A 17,115-nucleotide genomic window follows, 5' to 3' on the forward strand; every position below is an offset into this window, starting at 1 on the left:
CCGAGATCCTCCTGTGTAGCATGTGAAAGAGAAAGCCTCTCACAATACTCCCCTGACACCTTACCCAGAGAGCACCTCCTAGCCTCACCCCGAGATCCTCCTGTGTAGGCACATGAAGGAGGGAGCCTCTCACAATACTCCCCTGACACGTTACCCAGAGAGGACCTCCTAGCCTCACCCCAAGATCCTCTTGTGTAGCACGTGAAGGAGGGAGCCTCTCACAATACTCCCCTGACACCTTACCCAGAGAGCACCTCCTAGCCTCACCCCAAGATCCTCCTGTGTAGCACATGAAGGAGGGAGCCTCTCTCAATACTCCCCTGACACCTTACCCAGAGAGCACCTTCTAGCCTTACCCCGAGATCCTCCTGTGTAGCACGTGAAGGAGGGAGCCTCTCACAACACTCCCCTGACACCTTACCCAGAGAGGACCTAGCTTCACCCCAAGATCCTCTTGTGTAGCACGTGAAGGAGGGAGCCTCTCACAATACTCCCCTGACATCTTACCCAGAGAGCACCTCCTAGCCTCACCCCCAGATCCTCCTGTGTAGCACATGAAGGAGGGAGCCTCTCACAATACTCCCCTGACACCTTACCCAGACAGGACCTCCTAGCCTCACCCCGAGATCCTCCTGTGTAGCACATGAAGGAGGGAGCCTCTCATAATACTCCCCTGACACCTTACCCAGAGAGGACCTCCTAGCCTTACCCCGAGATCCTCCTGTGTAGCACGTGAAGGAGGGAGCCTCTCACAATACTCCCCTGACACCTTACCCAGAGAGCACCTCCTAGCCTCACCCCGATAATCCTTCTGTGTAGCACATGAAGGAGGGAGCCTCTCACAATACTCCCCTGACACCTTACCCAGAGAGGACCTCCTAGCCTTACCCCGAGATCCTCCTGTGCAGCACGTGAAGGAGAGAGCCTCTCACAATACTCCCCTGACACCTTACCCAGAAAGCACGTCCTAGCCTCACCCCGAGATCCTCCTGTGTAGCACGTGAAGGAGGGAGCCTCTCACAATACTCCCCTGACACTTTACCCAACCTCCTAGCCTCACCCCGAGATCCTCCTGTGCAGAACGTGAAGGAGAGAGCCTCTCACAATACTCCCCTGACACCTTACCCAGAGAGCACCTCCTAGCCTCACCCCGAGATCCTCCTGTGTAGGCACATGAAGGAGGGAGCCTCTCACAATACTCCCCCCTGACACCTTACCCAGAGAGGACCTCCTAGCCTCACCCCAAGATCCTCCTTTGTAGCACGTGAAGGAGGGAGCCTCTCAAAATACTCCCCTGACACCTTACCCAGAGAGCACCTCCTAGCCTCACCCCGAGATCCTCCTGTGTAGCACGTGAAGGAGGGAGCCTCTCACAATACTCCCGACACTTTACCCAGGGAGAACCTCCTAGCCTCACCCCGAGATCCTCCTGTGTAGCATGTGAAAGAGAGAGCCTCTCACAATACTCCCCTGACACCTTACCCAGAGAGGACCTCCTAGCCTCACCCTGAGATCCTTCTGTGTAGCATGTGAAGGAGAGAGCTTCTCACAATACTCCCCTGACACCTTACCCAGAGAGGACCTCCTAGCCTCGCCCCGAGATCCTCCTGTGTAGCACGTGAAGGAGGGAGCCTCTCACAATACTCCCCTGACACCTTACCCAGAGAGGACATCCTAGCCTCACCCTGAGATCCTCCTGTGTAGCATGTGAATGAGAGAGCCTCTCACAATACTCCCCTGAAACCTTACCCAGAGAGGACCTCCTAGCCTCACCCCGAGATCCTCCTGTGTAGCACGTGAGGGAGGGAGCCTCTCACAATACTCCCCTGACACCTTACCCAGAGAGGACCTCCTAGCCTCGCCCCGAGATCCTCCTGTGTAGCACGTGAAGGAGGGAGCCACTCACAATACTCCCCTGACACCTTACCCAGAGAGGATCTCCTAGCCTCACCCCGAGATCCTCCTGTGTAGCATGTGAAGGAGGGAGCCTCTCACAACACTCCCCTGACACCTTACCCAGAGAGGACCTCCTAGCCTCACCCTGAGATCCTCCTGTGTAGCACGTGAAGGAGGGAGCCACTCACAATACTCCCTTGACACCTTACCCAGAGAGCACCTCCTAGCCTCACCCTGAGATCCTCCTGTGTAGCACATGAAGGAGGGAACCTCTCACAATACTCCCCTTACACCTTACCCAGAGAGGACATCCTAGCCTCACCCTGAGATCCTCCTGTGTAGCATGTGAAGGAGAGAGCCTCTCACAATACTCCCCTGACACCTTACCCAGAGAGGGCATCCTAGCCTCACCCTGAGATCCTCCTGTGTAGCATGTGAAGGAGAGAGCCTCTCACAATACTCCCCTGACACCTTACCCAGAGAGCACCTCCTAGCCTCACCCCGAGATCCTCTTGTGTAGCACATGAAGGAGGGAGCCTCTCACAATACTCCCCTGACACCTTACCCAGAGAGGACCTCCTAGCCTCACCCCGAGATCCTCCTGTGTAGCACGTGAAGGAGGGAGCTCTCACAATACTCCCTTGACACCTTACCCGCCGGCTGACGTTCCAACAACAATCCACACAGCTCTGCTTGGCAGCCAAAGTGGAGAGGCAAGATAGACTGGATGGAATACAAATTATCTTCCAATTAATTCTACATCTAGTAATGTAAACTTTTGCCCTGTATGTTTTAGTAGTTTGTGCTGCTTTATAGCCCCAGTGCCGGCACGTCTATAGAATATGCACTTTGTAACTAGAGAGAAAAAAACAAACAAACATGCCCAACTTCTCCTTACAACCTGGCTACCTGCTTACCTTGATGTTATAGGAAACGTGAGCCGGAGGGATAGAAAAAAATATATATATATACATACCTGGGGCTTACTCCAGCTCCCTTCCGGCTGATCGCTCCCTCGCCGTCCTCCCGCACCACCTGGATCCTCCGCTATTCAGCCTGGTAATTCTTCTAGTCGAGGCACACTTGAGCATATGTAACCCAGCCACATGTGCCCTGTCACTGGCAGCACTCTGCTCCTGCACCGGCTCAGAACACTCTCAGTGGCGGCAGTGCGATGGGGGAGCGCCCAGCTGGACTGCACAACCTCCAACTGGCCCCAAATTAAGGAATTACTGGGCCAAATAGCGGAGGATCCAGACGGCGAGGTAATGATCAGCCTGAAGGAGGCTGGAGGAAGCCACAGGTATGTATTTTTTTTTTCCTGCTCCTCCTATCTCAGGTTTCCTTTAAGGTGCCTGTTGAAGAGGCACTGTAGTGACATATAGTAGAATGCAGTAAATTATTCAGAATACCCAGTATTACATGATCTGTTATACAGACAACTTTTTTTCTAATTTTGGTTCAATACATTACCACAAGCCCCTTTATTTCAGGGGCTCAAAAGTAATTGGAAAAATTAAATAACTGGAAATAAAATACTCATTTGTGACACTTGGTTTAAACCCCTTTGCTGGCAATGCCCGCCTGAAGTTTTGAACTCATGGGCATCACCAGATGCTGGGTTTCCTACTCTTTAATGCTTTGCTTGGCCTTTGCTGCAGCGGCTTTCAGTTTCTGTTTGTTTACTTTCTTCAAATACGATTGCAAAATCCAGCATTACGATTGACAACATTTTCAATTCCAATAGACCATTGCACTGTTTTGTCCCTCGCTTACAAAAACCGTCCCCGCCTCCTCCTCCCGCTATGCAGGGTAGAGGGTGTCATTTTTTTTGCTTTACAGCAGAACACTCTCTGCTGCCATTCGCTGCCTCCCGATCATGTGACCCACATCAGTCACGTTATCGGGAGCCAGCGAATGGCAGCAGAGAATATGCATGTAGGAGACCCACAGCTCATGGAAGTAGGTAAATATAAAGCCGCTGGAGACGAAAAGGTGGGGATGATTTTAGTGAGTGAACGGGGAGGCTTTTTTTTTTTTTAGGTACTTATCCGTTAGCCGGGCGCATCCTCTAGGTGGCGACAAAACTCCACCAGAGTTACATCTTTCCCTACTATCCATGTCGGCCTGGAGGGGGAATAGTAATTAGCGCCACCTGCCGGATGCGCCCGGCTAACGGATAAGTACCTTTTTTTTAAACACATTTCTTTGCTATGGTAATTGGCTGTATTTGCGGGTGGGGAGAGGGATAAGGATTTTTTTTGTGAGTGAACTGAGAGGGTTTTTTTAACATATACCTATTTATTTAGTTCTTTGTTGGCTGCACAGGATGGAATGGGGCGAGGGAAGGGGCTCAAGGGCCATGCTATCATTTTTCCATGGGGGCCCTATTAAGTCTAGTTACGCACCCCCGCTGTAAAGCATTTATTATACACACAGCATAAGCCTCTTCATAAATAACACCTGTCTAAACAGCGCCTGTCACCGCTTCTCACCACATCATGATGTCACAGCTTCAGCTTTCACTGCGCCATCTACATATGCATTAAATGGATGTACTAATTACACTAATGGAAATATCCCTGAAGCTGATGTCATGGCGTTATGACACAACGGGCTTCTGTCATCACCTCACAGCGCATCGTAGGTTCACCACATTATTACACCTCATATACTCCCCGTCACTGGAGACCTGAATGAAGGTATCTGTCTGTAGAACAGTCACTGTTTATTTCCAAATCACTGTAAATGTGGTCATAAAAAACGACCCTGGCTCACTTTGTGCTAAGAAAAAAGTTAAAATTAACTGTCGCTGCTCCTGAAAGGCTGATTCAATGCCAGGGACTCAAGTCATTTCCCTTTTTTATTACAGCACAAGCCTTCAAGGACAACTGAAGTAAGAAGCATATGGAGGCTGCCATATTTATTTCCTTTTAAACAATACTAGTTGCCTGGCAGCCCTGCTGGTCTATTTGGCTGCAGTAGTCTCTGAAAAATACCAGAAACCAGCATGCAGCTAATCTTGTCAGTTCTGACAATGTTAGGAACGCCTGATCTGCTGCATGCTTGTTCAGGGTCTGTGGCTAAAAGTATTGGAGGCAGAGAATCAACAGGACAGCCAGGCAACTGGTATAGCTTAAAAAATAAATACATATGGCAGCCTCCATATCCCTCTCATTACAGTTGTCCTTTCAGCAATGTGGCCGAAAGCATGTACAAAATAATCCTAACATTTGTATAGCGCTTTTCTCCTGTTGACCTCAAAGCGCTTAAGAGCTGCAGCCACTAAGGGCACGCTCAAGGGACCACCCTGCAGTGTTAGGAAGTCTTGCCCAAGGACTTCTTAATGAATAGGTACTGACCCTAGCCAGGATTCAAATCTTGGTGTCCCATGTCAAAGGTAGTGGCTGGATAGTGTAATGGTTAAGGGCTCTGCCTCTGACACGGGAGACCAGGGTTCGAATCTCGGCTCTGCCTGTTCAGTAAGCCAGAACCTATTCAGCAGGAGACCTTGGGCAAGTCTCCCTAACACTGCTACTGCCTATTGAGCGCGTCCTAGTGGCTGCAGCTCTGGCGCTTTGAGTCCGCCAGGAGAAAAGCGCTATATAAGTGTTTGTCTTTTGCCTTTGGTCTTTAACCAGTACACTATCCAGCCACAAGGATTGCGTGGAGTAATGGCAGCAACGGTTGCATGTTCAATGTGACGCTGCATGCAGAGGTTCAGTAACTGTCACCCAGATTGATCGTTAGTGATTGCTCCAAACAGCTCTAGGAACATGACGCTTGGTAACAGCCAAGCAGCCTGTTCTGTTCTATGAAGAACAGTTGAGTGGCACTGCGCCACTGAAAAATAGCAGTGATGGTACTTTAGGCTTGATTCACACTGTGCGCATTGCATAATAATGTGTGTGAACTGCAGTAGGCACTGCACGTTATAACACACAAGCTATTCCAAAGTCTGGTCTGTGTCTATGGAATCCAAAAATGCAGATTGCTCTCTTGACTAAACAGTTTTCAGAAAAGTAGACCAACTCCCAGAAGTACTGTGTCACCCTAAAAGATAATGTAAATACATGCACATAGTGCTTGATTCCTCTGGCATTCAAAAACACCACAGTGATCACTTCACTCCAAATAGATGTGCCCACACCCTAGATAGGAAGCAAATCCAGCCCCCTTGTGGGTCACACTCACCAGATGGATTCTTTCATAAAAGAGCCACAGAATATTGTACAGCAGGAGACATTGGCAGCGCTTCCAGACAGAAGCTGTACTCGAATTAGCTACCTGCAAAAATGTGCAGAGCTCCAGAATATGGACAAAATTACACAACTTGCATTCAAAACAGGTTCAGCAAAAGGAGGACTTTAGCTTCAGTATAAATAATATGTGCACAAATTATTCCCTACTAGACTTCCCCACCGCGATGATGGGCACTCACAGGGAAGACCTACCGCTAGTCTAACAATAAAAACATAATTTTTTCCTAGTGCTGCCAGTCATAAATGGTATACACATTTTGAATCATTGGCATTCAAAAACACCACCGTGATCACTCCAAATAGATGTGCCCACACCCTAGATAGGAAGCGAATCCAGCCCCCTTGTGGGTCACACTCACCAGATGGATTATTTTATAATAGCGCCACCACAGAATATGTTGATGCTTTATAAATCAATAATAATAATAGCGTATCAGCCCTCTAAGTTCTGGCCATGCAACAATCAAAAGATCTAGGACTCCAGATATAAACTTCAAACAGTATAAAATCTTTTAATAAAAGTCCCTAAAAAAAGCTGTAATATGCTTACGTTCCCGTGGATTATGACAGGCACATCACTAGAGGGACAAGGCGGTCCACCGCAGTCTGAACAACCAGCGCGTCTCCTGAGGATAGCACTGTTCACTCCGCTAGACTTCCTGGTTGTTTAGTACGACCAGCGTACCTACAGGCTCTACCCTACGCATTTCATTATGAAGGGGTTTGGAGACACTGAACGAGAGATTGTTCAGATCACCATTAACTTCCATGTAAATGACCGCAATCGTTTAAACGCTTGTTCACACCCGTCCTTCATTTGCATGGCACCAGGAGGGTAGCAAGAGCCGTAGCAGCTGTAATGGGGCCCTGGAGCAGAGGGGGCCCAGGTGGTACTTGATGTATCCACTATCAACTTTCTTGTGTTCCTCCACCCTCTTACAATCAGTGCCCGTGTACTATAAGCAGTGTAGATTGCACGAGTACCAATTCACTCATATGCATAGGGTGAGGGCAGGTGGCATAGCTTAACCACCTGAGCGGTCTGGACGAGCTCAGCTCGTCCAACACCGCCGGAGGCTGCCGCTCAGGCCCTGCTGGGCCGATTTACATCAAATAAAAAGCAGCACACGCAGCCGGCACTTTGCCAGCCGCGTGTGCTGCCTGATCGCAGCCGCTCTGCGGCGATCCGCCGCGAGCAGCGGCGAAAGAGGGTCCCCCCAGCCGCCTGAGCCCAGCGTAGCCGGAACAAAAAGTTCCGGCCAGCGCTAAGGGCTGGATCGGAGGCGGCTGACGTCAGGACGTCGGCTGACGTCGATGACGTCACTCCGCTCGTCGCTATGGCGACGATATAAGCAAAACAAGGAAGGCCGCTCATTGCGGCCTTCCTTGTTTATTCTGGGCGCCGGAGGCGATCGGAAGATCGCCTCCGGAGCGCCCTCTAGTGGGCTTTCATGCAGCCAACTTTCAGTTGGCTGCATGAAATAGTTTTTTTTTTATTTAAAAAAAACCCTCCCGCAGCCACCCTGGCGATTTAATCAGAACGCCAGGGTGGTTAAGAGTGCTTCTATCTGGCAGGGTCCCATGAAAAGCTTGCTATGGACCCCCATAATCTCTAGCTACGCCGATGCACGGCACGCAACTGTGAAAGATGGATCGGGGAAAGCTAGTTTGCTGCATTGCCGTAGATTCCCCAATCCATCTTCTGGTTGGTACGTAGCTTTAGAATAATGCGATCAAGTACAATGCAGACATGTGAACAGCCCATAGATTTGTAACGGGCGTCAGTTCACATGCAAAACTATTCCGCAATGCAATGGGTACACTGCAAATGCTCCCTTTGTGATGGTGATCACTAAAGCAGGGATCACACTTGCACTCTTCCCACGTATATTTCTGCAATGTGGGAACACACTCACATTAATCTGATCGGATTGGTTAGGAGATTTTTGCCCATTAGTGGTCCCATACAATCTTTTCCAGTCGTTCATATGGAGAATCATTTGTAAACAATCATTTGCCAAATTGTATCGTTAGTGGCCACCTTTAGAGCAGTAATTAGGAGCAACCAATCAGAATCCTTGATCTGAGCACCTGCTGCGCTTTGCAATAGTTTTGATCCTATACTACCAGCAAAAGTATTTGGTCTGATGAAATTTTTGAAATTCATATAACTAATAAAAAGCAAGGGAATTTAATAGAAGCTTTTTTTTTTTCCTTTTTTTTTTTTTTTTTACAGTAAGTATTGAAAATATGATAGATCTGACAAGTTTGGACTACTCCATCTCCACATGAGGTATACTCGAGTATTTCTTTATTTACAAGAGCACTTACTGAATGGAGGTTGCTCAATCCAGCTGCCAAAATATTGTGCTAATGAGTAGGGATGCTTGCCCGTATTTTTGTATAGATCCAGTGCTTTTGTAAAGAATAAAGATAATACTGAGAATATCCCCTGGGGAGATGGACTAGTCCAAAGGCTGTTAGATTTTTACTAGTTGTCTGTAAGCGACAGCAACATGGGAAAAAAGGTAATTTCTGGTGCATTTTACTCTGGGAGAAATCTACATTTTATTTGTGTGTATTTAAAAGTTTAGAATTTCTTTGCAATAGTTGTCCCGAACTCCTGTACAAGACAGAAGAAAAACATTGAGAAACGCACCCTGTATGTATTTAGAGAGTTTAACCAGTCGAATCCCGAGTTGTAATTTGATCCCTAAGCTGTGTTAGCTGACTGTTATGCCAGAGAGGGTCATTTGAAAGCACAGGAGGTTAACAATATGTCTGCTTTCATGACAGCAGGAAGTAGATATACTGCAGATTTATTGCAGGATTTGTATCAGCTGTAACAAAGAAATGTTTTTCTGTAAAGGTTAGTATGCTGTTGCGTATCTGTTAGAGCAGAGAGGAAGTTCTGAGTTCAGGTCCACTTTAACAAGAGTCATGCTAATCTCTGATGCATAGCAGGTGGAGTTATGTAGAGCCATGTATGGTACCCAGGCACACAGAATGAGTACAGAATATAATAAGCAAGCATGGCATATTAACAAGTAAAACATTAATGTTTATCTTCACTTCTACATAGGACTCCCATTCTGCTGAGCAGCCATCACACCTTATGAGAGCTGGACAGTCTGTTATCATAGGCTGACATTTCTGCTTTTCCTGTCCCACTGTGAACAGCAGCCTTCATTCAGGATTCACAATGGGAGGAAATGGAAGACTATCAGCAAGGCCTCATCTATCACCAGCCCTTCATGGTAACAGTTGTGGACTAGATCTACTTTACGTCGACTCCAGGGCAAAACATGAAAACACTATCTGAACTAGTTTAAAAAATAAAAAAAAGGGAGCAACAGAAATAAGTATTTTAGAAAGCATGTCTATAATTGCCTTAAAGTGGATCCGAGATAAACTTTTACTCATTGCATAATTGTGTTCCTTTCATATAGTTTATAAGGCATTCCTCAAGCCCAATACTTTTTTTGTTTTAATTCCCTATAAACTAAACAAGCCTCGCCCACAGCTTTTCAGAGAGCCTTGGCACTCAGTCCCCAGGTAGCAAGGGCTTATGGGAGCTCAGTCTGGGCAGGAGGAGGAGGTTACTAGCCATAGATTTCAGAGGCAGAGGGGAAGAGGGAGGAGGAGCGGGGAGTGAGCTTAAGTCTGGAGATGCTATCAGCTTGCCTATGTAATGTGACAAACAGAACATGGCAACCCTCATTGTATCACAGGAATAAATCATAAACTGTTGAAGCTGTTTGCAGTTAGATTTGCTGAGTAAACTATCTAAACTTTAGATAAGATATATAGACAAGTTACGTGTTATAGTCAGTTTTTCATCTCGGATCCGCTTTAAAGGATGGCAATGAAGTGAGAGGGCTATGGAGGCTGCCATATTTATTTCCCTTTAAGCAATACCAGTTGCCTGTTAGCCCTGCTGATCTATTTGGCTGCAGTAGTGTCTGAATCACACACCTGAAACAAGCATGAAGCTAATCTTGTCAGATATCACAAAAAAAGTTAGAAACACCTGATCTGCTGCATGCTTGTTCAGGATTTATGGCTAATAGTATTGGAGGCAACTGGTATTGCTTAAAAGGGAATACATATGGCAGCCTCCATATCCCTCTCACTTCAGTTGCCCTTAAAAGGAAACCCAAGATGAAATGACTCCAAGCATTTATACTTACCTGGGGCTTCCGCCAGCCTCCTATAGGCCGTGGGATTCTAGGGATGGCCAATGAGATGCAAATAATTTTGAGCTGATGCAGCATTATGCAAAGTTTGTATGCACATTTATGCAGCTTAAAAATTAACCAATCCTGCTGAGGTAGAATTCGATAGGTCCGTTTTTAAGACGCATAAATTTGCATACAACATTTGCATAATTCTGCATCAACTCATAATTATTTGTATCTCATTGACCATCCCTATGGGGTTTATCGCCGTCCTCCTGGGCCTCTCCATCTTCCACTACTGCGCATGTGCGGTCCCTAGCAGCGCACATCGTAGGTTGCGCTCATGTGGCCCGGGTGTGTTGTGCGCCTGCACAGTTACAGGCTTAGCGAACTGTGCTTAGCGAATTTACAGTCTTAGCAAACTGCGCATGCACAGAATGTGGGAGGTTGTAATTCTTAGGGATGCAAATGACCAAGTCAAGCTTCACAGTATGGCTACTCCATCTTAAAAATGACAATGATCCTGTCCCAGCCACGTGTTACAATGAGCCATGCCAAGACCTTCCAGTATTCTGTCAAAGTACAAATAACATCATTACAAATATTTGGAAATCCTTTTTGCCGTTTCCGCCGGCAGGCCCGTGGGTAGGATTTTCAAGGACTCTCTTGCTCTGGGCCAAAGATAATTGTGTTTGACAAGTGGTAATCCCTCTTCCGCCTCCTGCTATAGCTCGGCTTTGAGGAGTGCTGTAAGTCTTTAGAATGCAGCGGCACACACCTGGGACAACACTGCTGATATAGGTGGAAATGCTTTGTAATGCTTTGTTCAGGCATTTCAGCGTACAGAAAGGCCCATTTGTAAGTGGGCTGGAAAATAAAGGTGTGTAATTTATGTGCGCTGGAAAAATAAACTCCTTACATAATGTATGGAGAGAAAGATGGATGCTGGACCCATAGCGGGTGCAGCATTGAAAAAATGGGCTTCTGTGCAGCGGAAAGCACATCAATTCTGGCGTTGTTTCAAAGTGATCATCCGCCATTCCATTCAAGTGATTGGAAGCGATTGTTAAACAACGGTACCAACTTTTCACGTTGTTAGCATGGTGCGCCCAAATTTCCTAGCGCCGTTCTGTTCTGTTTCAAAATATGGCAACCTCCCTATACTTCTTATTTCATGTTCCCTTTAAGTTACTTGGAAGCTTGCTGAGAATTTAATTGATTATTGATATTCTTAAGGGTGCGCCGTTTCCCCAATTTTACTTGCGTGGTTTTTATAGACTGTCCCCAGGTTCATACACTGTTTTCTGTTCATTAGAGGTTAGGGTCTCTTCCGTGAGGATACCTCAACGTGTTAAAAAAGTATGCGCACAAACTGTTTTTGGAAGCCAATATCCTCCATTTTATTGCATCCGTTTTAAATGGTAGGTAGCCTACTTATTTTTTTCCATTTTCAGCCAGGGCTCTCTTTAAATCTGAGTTTAGGGTTTAGTGCATGATTTACCTCGGTTTGGAATACAAGGGGTGTATTTAGCCTCTAGTGGGCTCTGCACACCTCTGTAGGTAGTCATTTCAGATGCAGCCTGATTAGAAGCGCTGCCAATTTCCCCCGATTCTTATAGACTGACAGCTGATTGCTCACACCCAAACAGCCTGAAACACTTCCTTTTAGTCACATGGATATTAAGGGGTTTGCCATGTCAGCAGAAGCATGCCTCCCCACAGACTGACAAATTACCATGGCTACAGACTGACTGGGAGGTGGGAGCGAGGACGTGAGCAGGCTGCTAGCGGTTGCAGAGATGCTGCGAACTCATGATATGCAGAAGGTATTTTCCCATTTTCCTATTTTGTTAAATCTGCATTTTTTAACAAAATGTATTAATGCTTAATTCATATAACACAAGGGGCCTGATTCACAAAGCGGTGATAACTCAGTTATCACGCCTAAAAGACTTTAGGCATGATAACCTTTGCACCAAACCGGTTAAAAGCCAGTTTAGGCGTGATAAGTTTAGGTGTGATAAGTTTAGGTGTGATAAGTTTAGGCATGCTAAGTTGAGATAAGTGTAGATAGCGTGCAAAGTCCCGCACGCAAAGCAGCGCCATTAAACTCTCTGCGAAGTGCACCAGACTTTGCTAGCGCCAAACTTTTGATCAGCTGTGCACTGCGGTGCTAACGCAGTTGGTGCTTAAACTTATCATGCCTAAACTTATCACACCTAAACTTATCATGCCTAAACTTATCACACCTAAACTTATCATGCCTAAACTGAGTTTAGGCGTGATAAAGGGCTTTTCACCAGGGTGCTAACTGTTAGCACCGCTTCGTGAATCAGGCCCAATGTATTAAATGCTTTAAAAGAACAAGAAAGTCGACTGAACTAGTGCTATAAGAGCTCCATCGCACAGGAAGTGATGTCACTGCTAGGCTGCCTCCATCCTGCCTAGTACTGTATATTCTGGCGTATAAGACTTACTTACTTTTCAACCCTTGAAAATCTTCTGAAAAGTCAGGGGTTGTCTTGTACGCCAGGTGTCATTGATGCCGGGTGATGCACCCTATCCTGTTACCGACTCTCAGATCTCTCTGTTGAGTACTGTAGTGAAGCAGCGCAGGCGCACATGTGCGAGATCTGAGAGGCAGAGAAGGAGGTAAATAGGATACAAGGGCGAGCCAGAAGGGTGAAAGAGGCGTGTTTTATGGGCACAACGCAATCTATTCTTCCATACCTCTCTGATAAACAGGGAGACAGGGAGAGCTGACCAATCCACTTAGGGAGAGTTGACCAATCCAACCAGCCTGTATACTGTTATATACTGGGTACCACATACAGTACAGCACCAGTATCTGTTCATGCATAGCACCAGTATATGATTTTTTTTAATGTTTATTTGGTGTGCATTGTAAGAGGGGTTGTCTTATACGGGGAATACATCCCAAACTCTATATTTTAACTGGAAAAATTGGGGTATCATCTTATATGCCCAGTCGTCTTATACACCGGAATATACAGGTTTATATAGCGCCGCCATCTTCCGCATCTGTATATTGTCTTGTCACTAACTGTCTGTCCCTCACAGGGGCTCACAATCCAATCCCTACCATAGTCATGTGCAGGGGCGTAGCAATAGGGGGTGCAGAGGTAGCGACCGCATCGGGGCCCTTGGGCCAGAGGGGCCCCGAAGGGTCCACCCTCTATCACAGTATTAGCTCTCTATTGGTCCTGTGCTGGTAATAATCACTTCTATAGATGCTTTGAATAGTAGTAATCCTTAACACACTGTTCCCCATTCAATTCTTGCACCTCTGACACTGGGGTTGTCCTTGGCATGTTTTGGTGCGCCGTATCAATTGTTATGTATTGAGTGCTTGGGGGGGCCCATGTAAAACTTGCACCGGGGCCCACAGCTCTTTAGCTACGCCACTCATGTGTCTATGTATGTATCGTGTAGTGTATGTATTGTAGTCTTGGGCCAATTCAGGGGGAAACCAATTAACTTATCTGTATGTTTTTTGGGATGTGGGAGGAAACCGGAATGCCCTGAGGAAACTCACGCAGATACAGGGAACACATACAAACTCTGTGCAGATAGTGCCCTGGATGGGATTCAAACCGGGGACCAAGCGCTGCAAGGTACACTGCATGTTGTGACAACAGACTTACATAGAAGTCAGGCCAGCACCAATGCAGAGGCCTGTGCGATCTGGTTGGCAATGCAGAAGAAACGGCGTGAAAACGTCCATTACATTAACCTCCAACACCGCCATCCAGAGATCTGTTGCCTCTCCAACAACGGTGTGAAATAAAGTCCATCCACTAACCTGCGGGTGGGCTGAGGTCAGCGAGCTGTTAGCCGCTTCCTTTTCCAAGAGGCAGTTCTGTTGCTGGGGATGCCCGACCTGGTTATGACTAAAAATTCCCACAGGAAAAAGAAATGGCTGGATTCCGTATGTGCAATTTCACAGAGCACAAATCAGTCAATCCCTGTGCTAAACAGGAGGAAAAGGGATGGGGTCCAGGAAAAACAGCAATAAAGCTGCCTGTGGTATGTTAGTCACTAGCATTTTCAGGAACATTCTGCTGGTCAGCTCCTGATATAGAATGTCAGCTGTGATACGGACTGTATTTACATATCAAGCCCTGTTTACACATGCAGGCTGGGCTTAGATATAACAAATCTCCCATCCGCTGGTTCAAACATCTGTAAGGGCTGGGGCACACCAAGAGCGCTTCTTGGCATTTTAAAAAAACAATAGTGCTTTGAAAAGCGCTTGGCTAATGTATTTGTATGGGATGAATCACACCAGAGCGATGTGATTTTTTCCTAAATGCAAACGCGGCTCCTGCAACAATTTTGAGGCGATTACACCTCAAAGTTAAGTATAAGAAAAAAGTAAAATAAATCCTAAAAACGCTAGAAGAGAGCGATTTTTCACGTTTTTTTTTGTTGTTTTTTTTTTTTTTATAAAAGCTGTTCTCTTCCAGGTTAAAGTGTAGAAGAAGGATAAAATCGACAAAACGTTCCAAAAATCGTTAGGCATAAATAGAAAATCACTAGGCACAAGCCTGGAATCAATTTTAAAAATTGCTTCATATCATGCTAAGCATTTGCAATGACTCTAGCGATGTTTGGTGTGCACTAGCCCTCAGAGAGGATCTTCCCTGATGGAATGGGGTTGATATACGGTATGCGCCAAGATTTTTGGCACCAAAATGCCATCTTATATCAAATCCTTGTTTATATTCTGGTCAACTTGCAGAGATCACAGCAGAGCTTGTCAGCCCCTCCCTTCACCAGTTCTGCTTTCATTGGTCATTCCCTATCCTCACACAGAACCCTCTGCTGGTAGTGTTTAACCCTTAAACTCTCCCCCCCCCATGGTGTCTGACCTTTAACCCTCCCCCCCCCTTCCATGGGCAACTAAGCTAAAACCACAGACATCTAAACATGCGTCCCACCTCCCTTTGCACCATTTTTAACTGCTTCTCCTACTGTTGCCCTCCCCCTGCCTCTGTCTAGGACAGGTTATAGTTTCTGTCAGACTGGCTGATGGCAGCAGTGGGGATTCAGAAGACATTGTGGTTGGTTTCGGGGGAAACAAGTAGCTGATCTGAGAAGTTTTATAAAAAAAATAGCGCTCAGTTTCCCTGTAGGCTGGTTTTACACATGGCCTGAGCCTTTGCGGTGCGATGCTCCGCCCCCCGTCGCATCACAATGCACAAAACGCCAATCATATGACCCTGTTGAAGAGTGTGCTGACAGGGTCATATGCATAGTGCCACCTCCCCCCCCCCCACACTCAGTAATGCACTCCCTTCTGGACAGGAAGTATGTTGGCGCTAGACCACCAACATGAATTTCCTGAGTCGAACATTGACTTTCCTTACTTCACTGCTACCGACAGGCTTCCAGGGGCTGGAGCAAAACTGCTTTTCTTTAAATTTCACAGATGTATACTTTAAGGTGCACATTAATTATAAGACCGTATTGCATGAAAACAAGAGAAGTTGGTAGGTCCAATTAATCCGGAACAGCCACATTTTTTAATAGTTTCCTAGTACAGTATGCGATATTGGGATGGGGCCCTCCCTAATGCTCAATGTGCCCTCCCAGTGCCCAGTGCATTACACGTTACCTGTCCATCGCTGGCTCCTGGCTGCGTCCTCCGTCCATACACAGGTTGCCGGCGTACCTGTGGGTGTGGGTATGACCTCCACGTTACTCCAGCAACCACGTGGGGTGCATGTATGGACCGGGGACAGATCCCGGAGCCAGCGACGGACATGGACAGTTAATGTATATTGCACTGGGCATCAAGGGGGCACCTTGCACATTAGGGTGGAAAGCGTTGGGCCAGTGAGGCGGCGCATGCGGCGTCATAAGGCTGATTCCGGATCGATTTCAGCATGAAATTGATCGGGAATCGGCCTGTGGTGTATGGACAGCCAACAGATCTCTCTCCGATCAGAGAGAGATCCGTCTCTTAGTCGATCTGCCCAAACATCGTCTGATTTATGGGTACCTTCAGTGACAGGACTATGTCAACTCTATGCAAATAAACAACAATAATAATAATAATACAAACAACAAAATCAGGGCAGCAAGATTCAAACTGTATAAATCTTTATGAACAATTCTTCCTTTACAAACAAGATGGCACTGATGGAACGTGTCACATCATTTCTCTCCAGCACTGAGCTCTGTGTGAAGGACAAGATCACATTGCCTCTTCCCAGGAGGGGCCGCCATGGTGTTCTCTACATAAGAGGCTCACAACTACGCTTTAATTGAAACTTGCCCCTAATGGCTGAAAAAAATAAGATTATATCAGTGATACAGGAAGACAAAAAAAAATGGAAGAGATCAGCTCTGGCAGCCGCTTATTTACAAGAGGAAAGGCACAGCCTCCTCCAATATAATTAAGTTCTCACCAATGCAGCCATCCTAATTACTGTAATTGTTAATTAGAGATCTTCAAAGTTCTTTTCTTACCACACATGGAGGGAATCAGGGCAGGATTACACCCACCCACCGACAGCACTGCCAGATCTCAGCTTTGCGGCTTCTATGCTGCATTCCACTGTATTCTGACTTCCAGAGGCCAAGTAAGAAGTGGCCAATACCTGACAGAGGAATGTATGCCCACTTCTGCATTTCCCAGAAATCTTTGCCATCACAGGTATGCATGATAGTCGGAGTATAAAGTGTCCAACTGTCATGGCTGCCATCTCTGGATTACCACAATTCCCTCATACCATGAGCTCAAAGATAGATGA

General features: G+C 46.6%; 1 protein-coding gene and 1 long non-coding RNA gene across 13 annotated transcripts in view; one reads left to right on the forward strand and one right to left on the reverse strand.

Annotated features, from left to right (window-relative positions):
- LOC137521631 (uncharacterized) overlaps nucleotides 1–9,445 on the forward strand; it is a 30,940-nt gene extending 21,495 nt beyond the window's left edge. The window contains exon 3 of the long non-coding RNA XR_011022170.1: nucleotides 9,241–9,445. This is a non-coding gene — a long non-coding RNA (uncharacterized lncRNA). The remainder of the gene's footprint in view (nucleotides 1–9,240) is intronic.
- Nucleotides 1–17,115, reverse strand: part of PPFIA3 (PTPRF interacting protein alpha 3) — a 214,984-nt gene that overhangs the window by 158,416 nt on the left and 39,453 nt on the right. Inside the window, exon 1 of one of the 12 annotated variants that reach the window (XM_068241133.1) lies at nucleotides 16,832–16,877. The exons of 10 other annotated variants lie outside the window; for them this stretch is intronic. The gene's annotated coding sequence lies outside the window, so the exon portion shown is untranslated. Of the gene's footprint in view, nucleotides 1–14,159; nucleotides 14,199–16,831; nucleotides 16,878–17,115 lie in introns of those variants that run through there. One more of the 12 variants, XM_068241129.1, reaches the window with a different exon arrangement.

This window comes from Hyperolius riggenbachi, chromosome 6 (genome assembly GCF_040937935.1).
Source record: "Hyperolius riggenbachi isolate aHypRig1 chromosome 6, aHypRig1.pri, whole genome shotgun sequence".
NCBI classification, from domain to species: Eukaryota; Metazoa; Chordata; class Amphibia; order Anura; family Hyperoliidae; genus Hyperolius; species Hyperolius riggenbachi.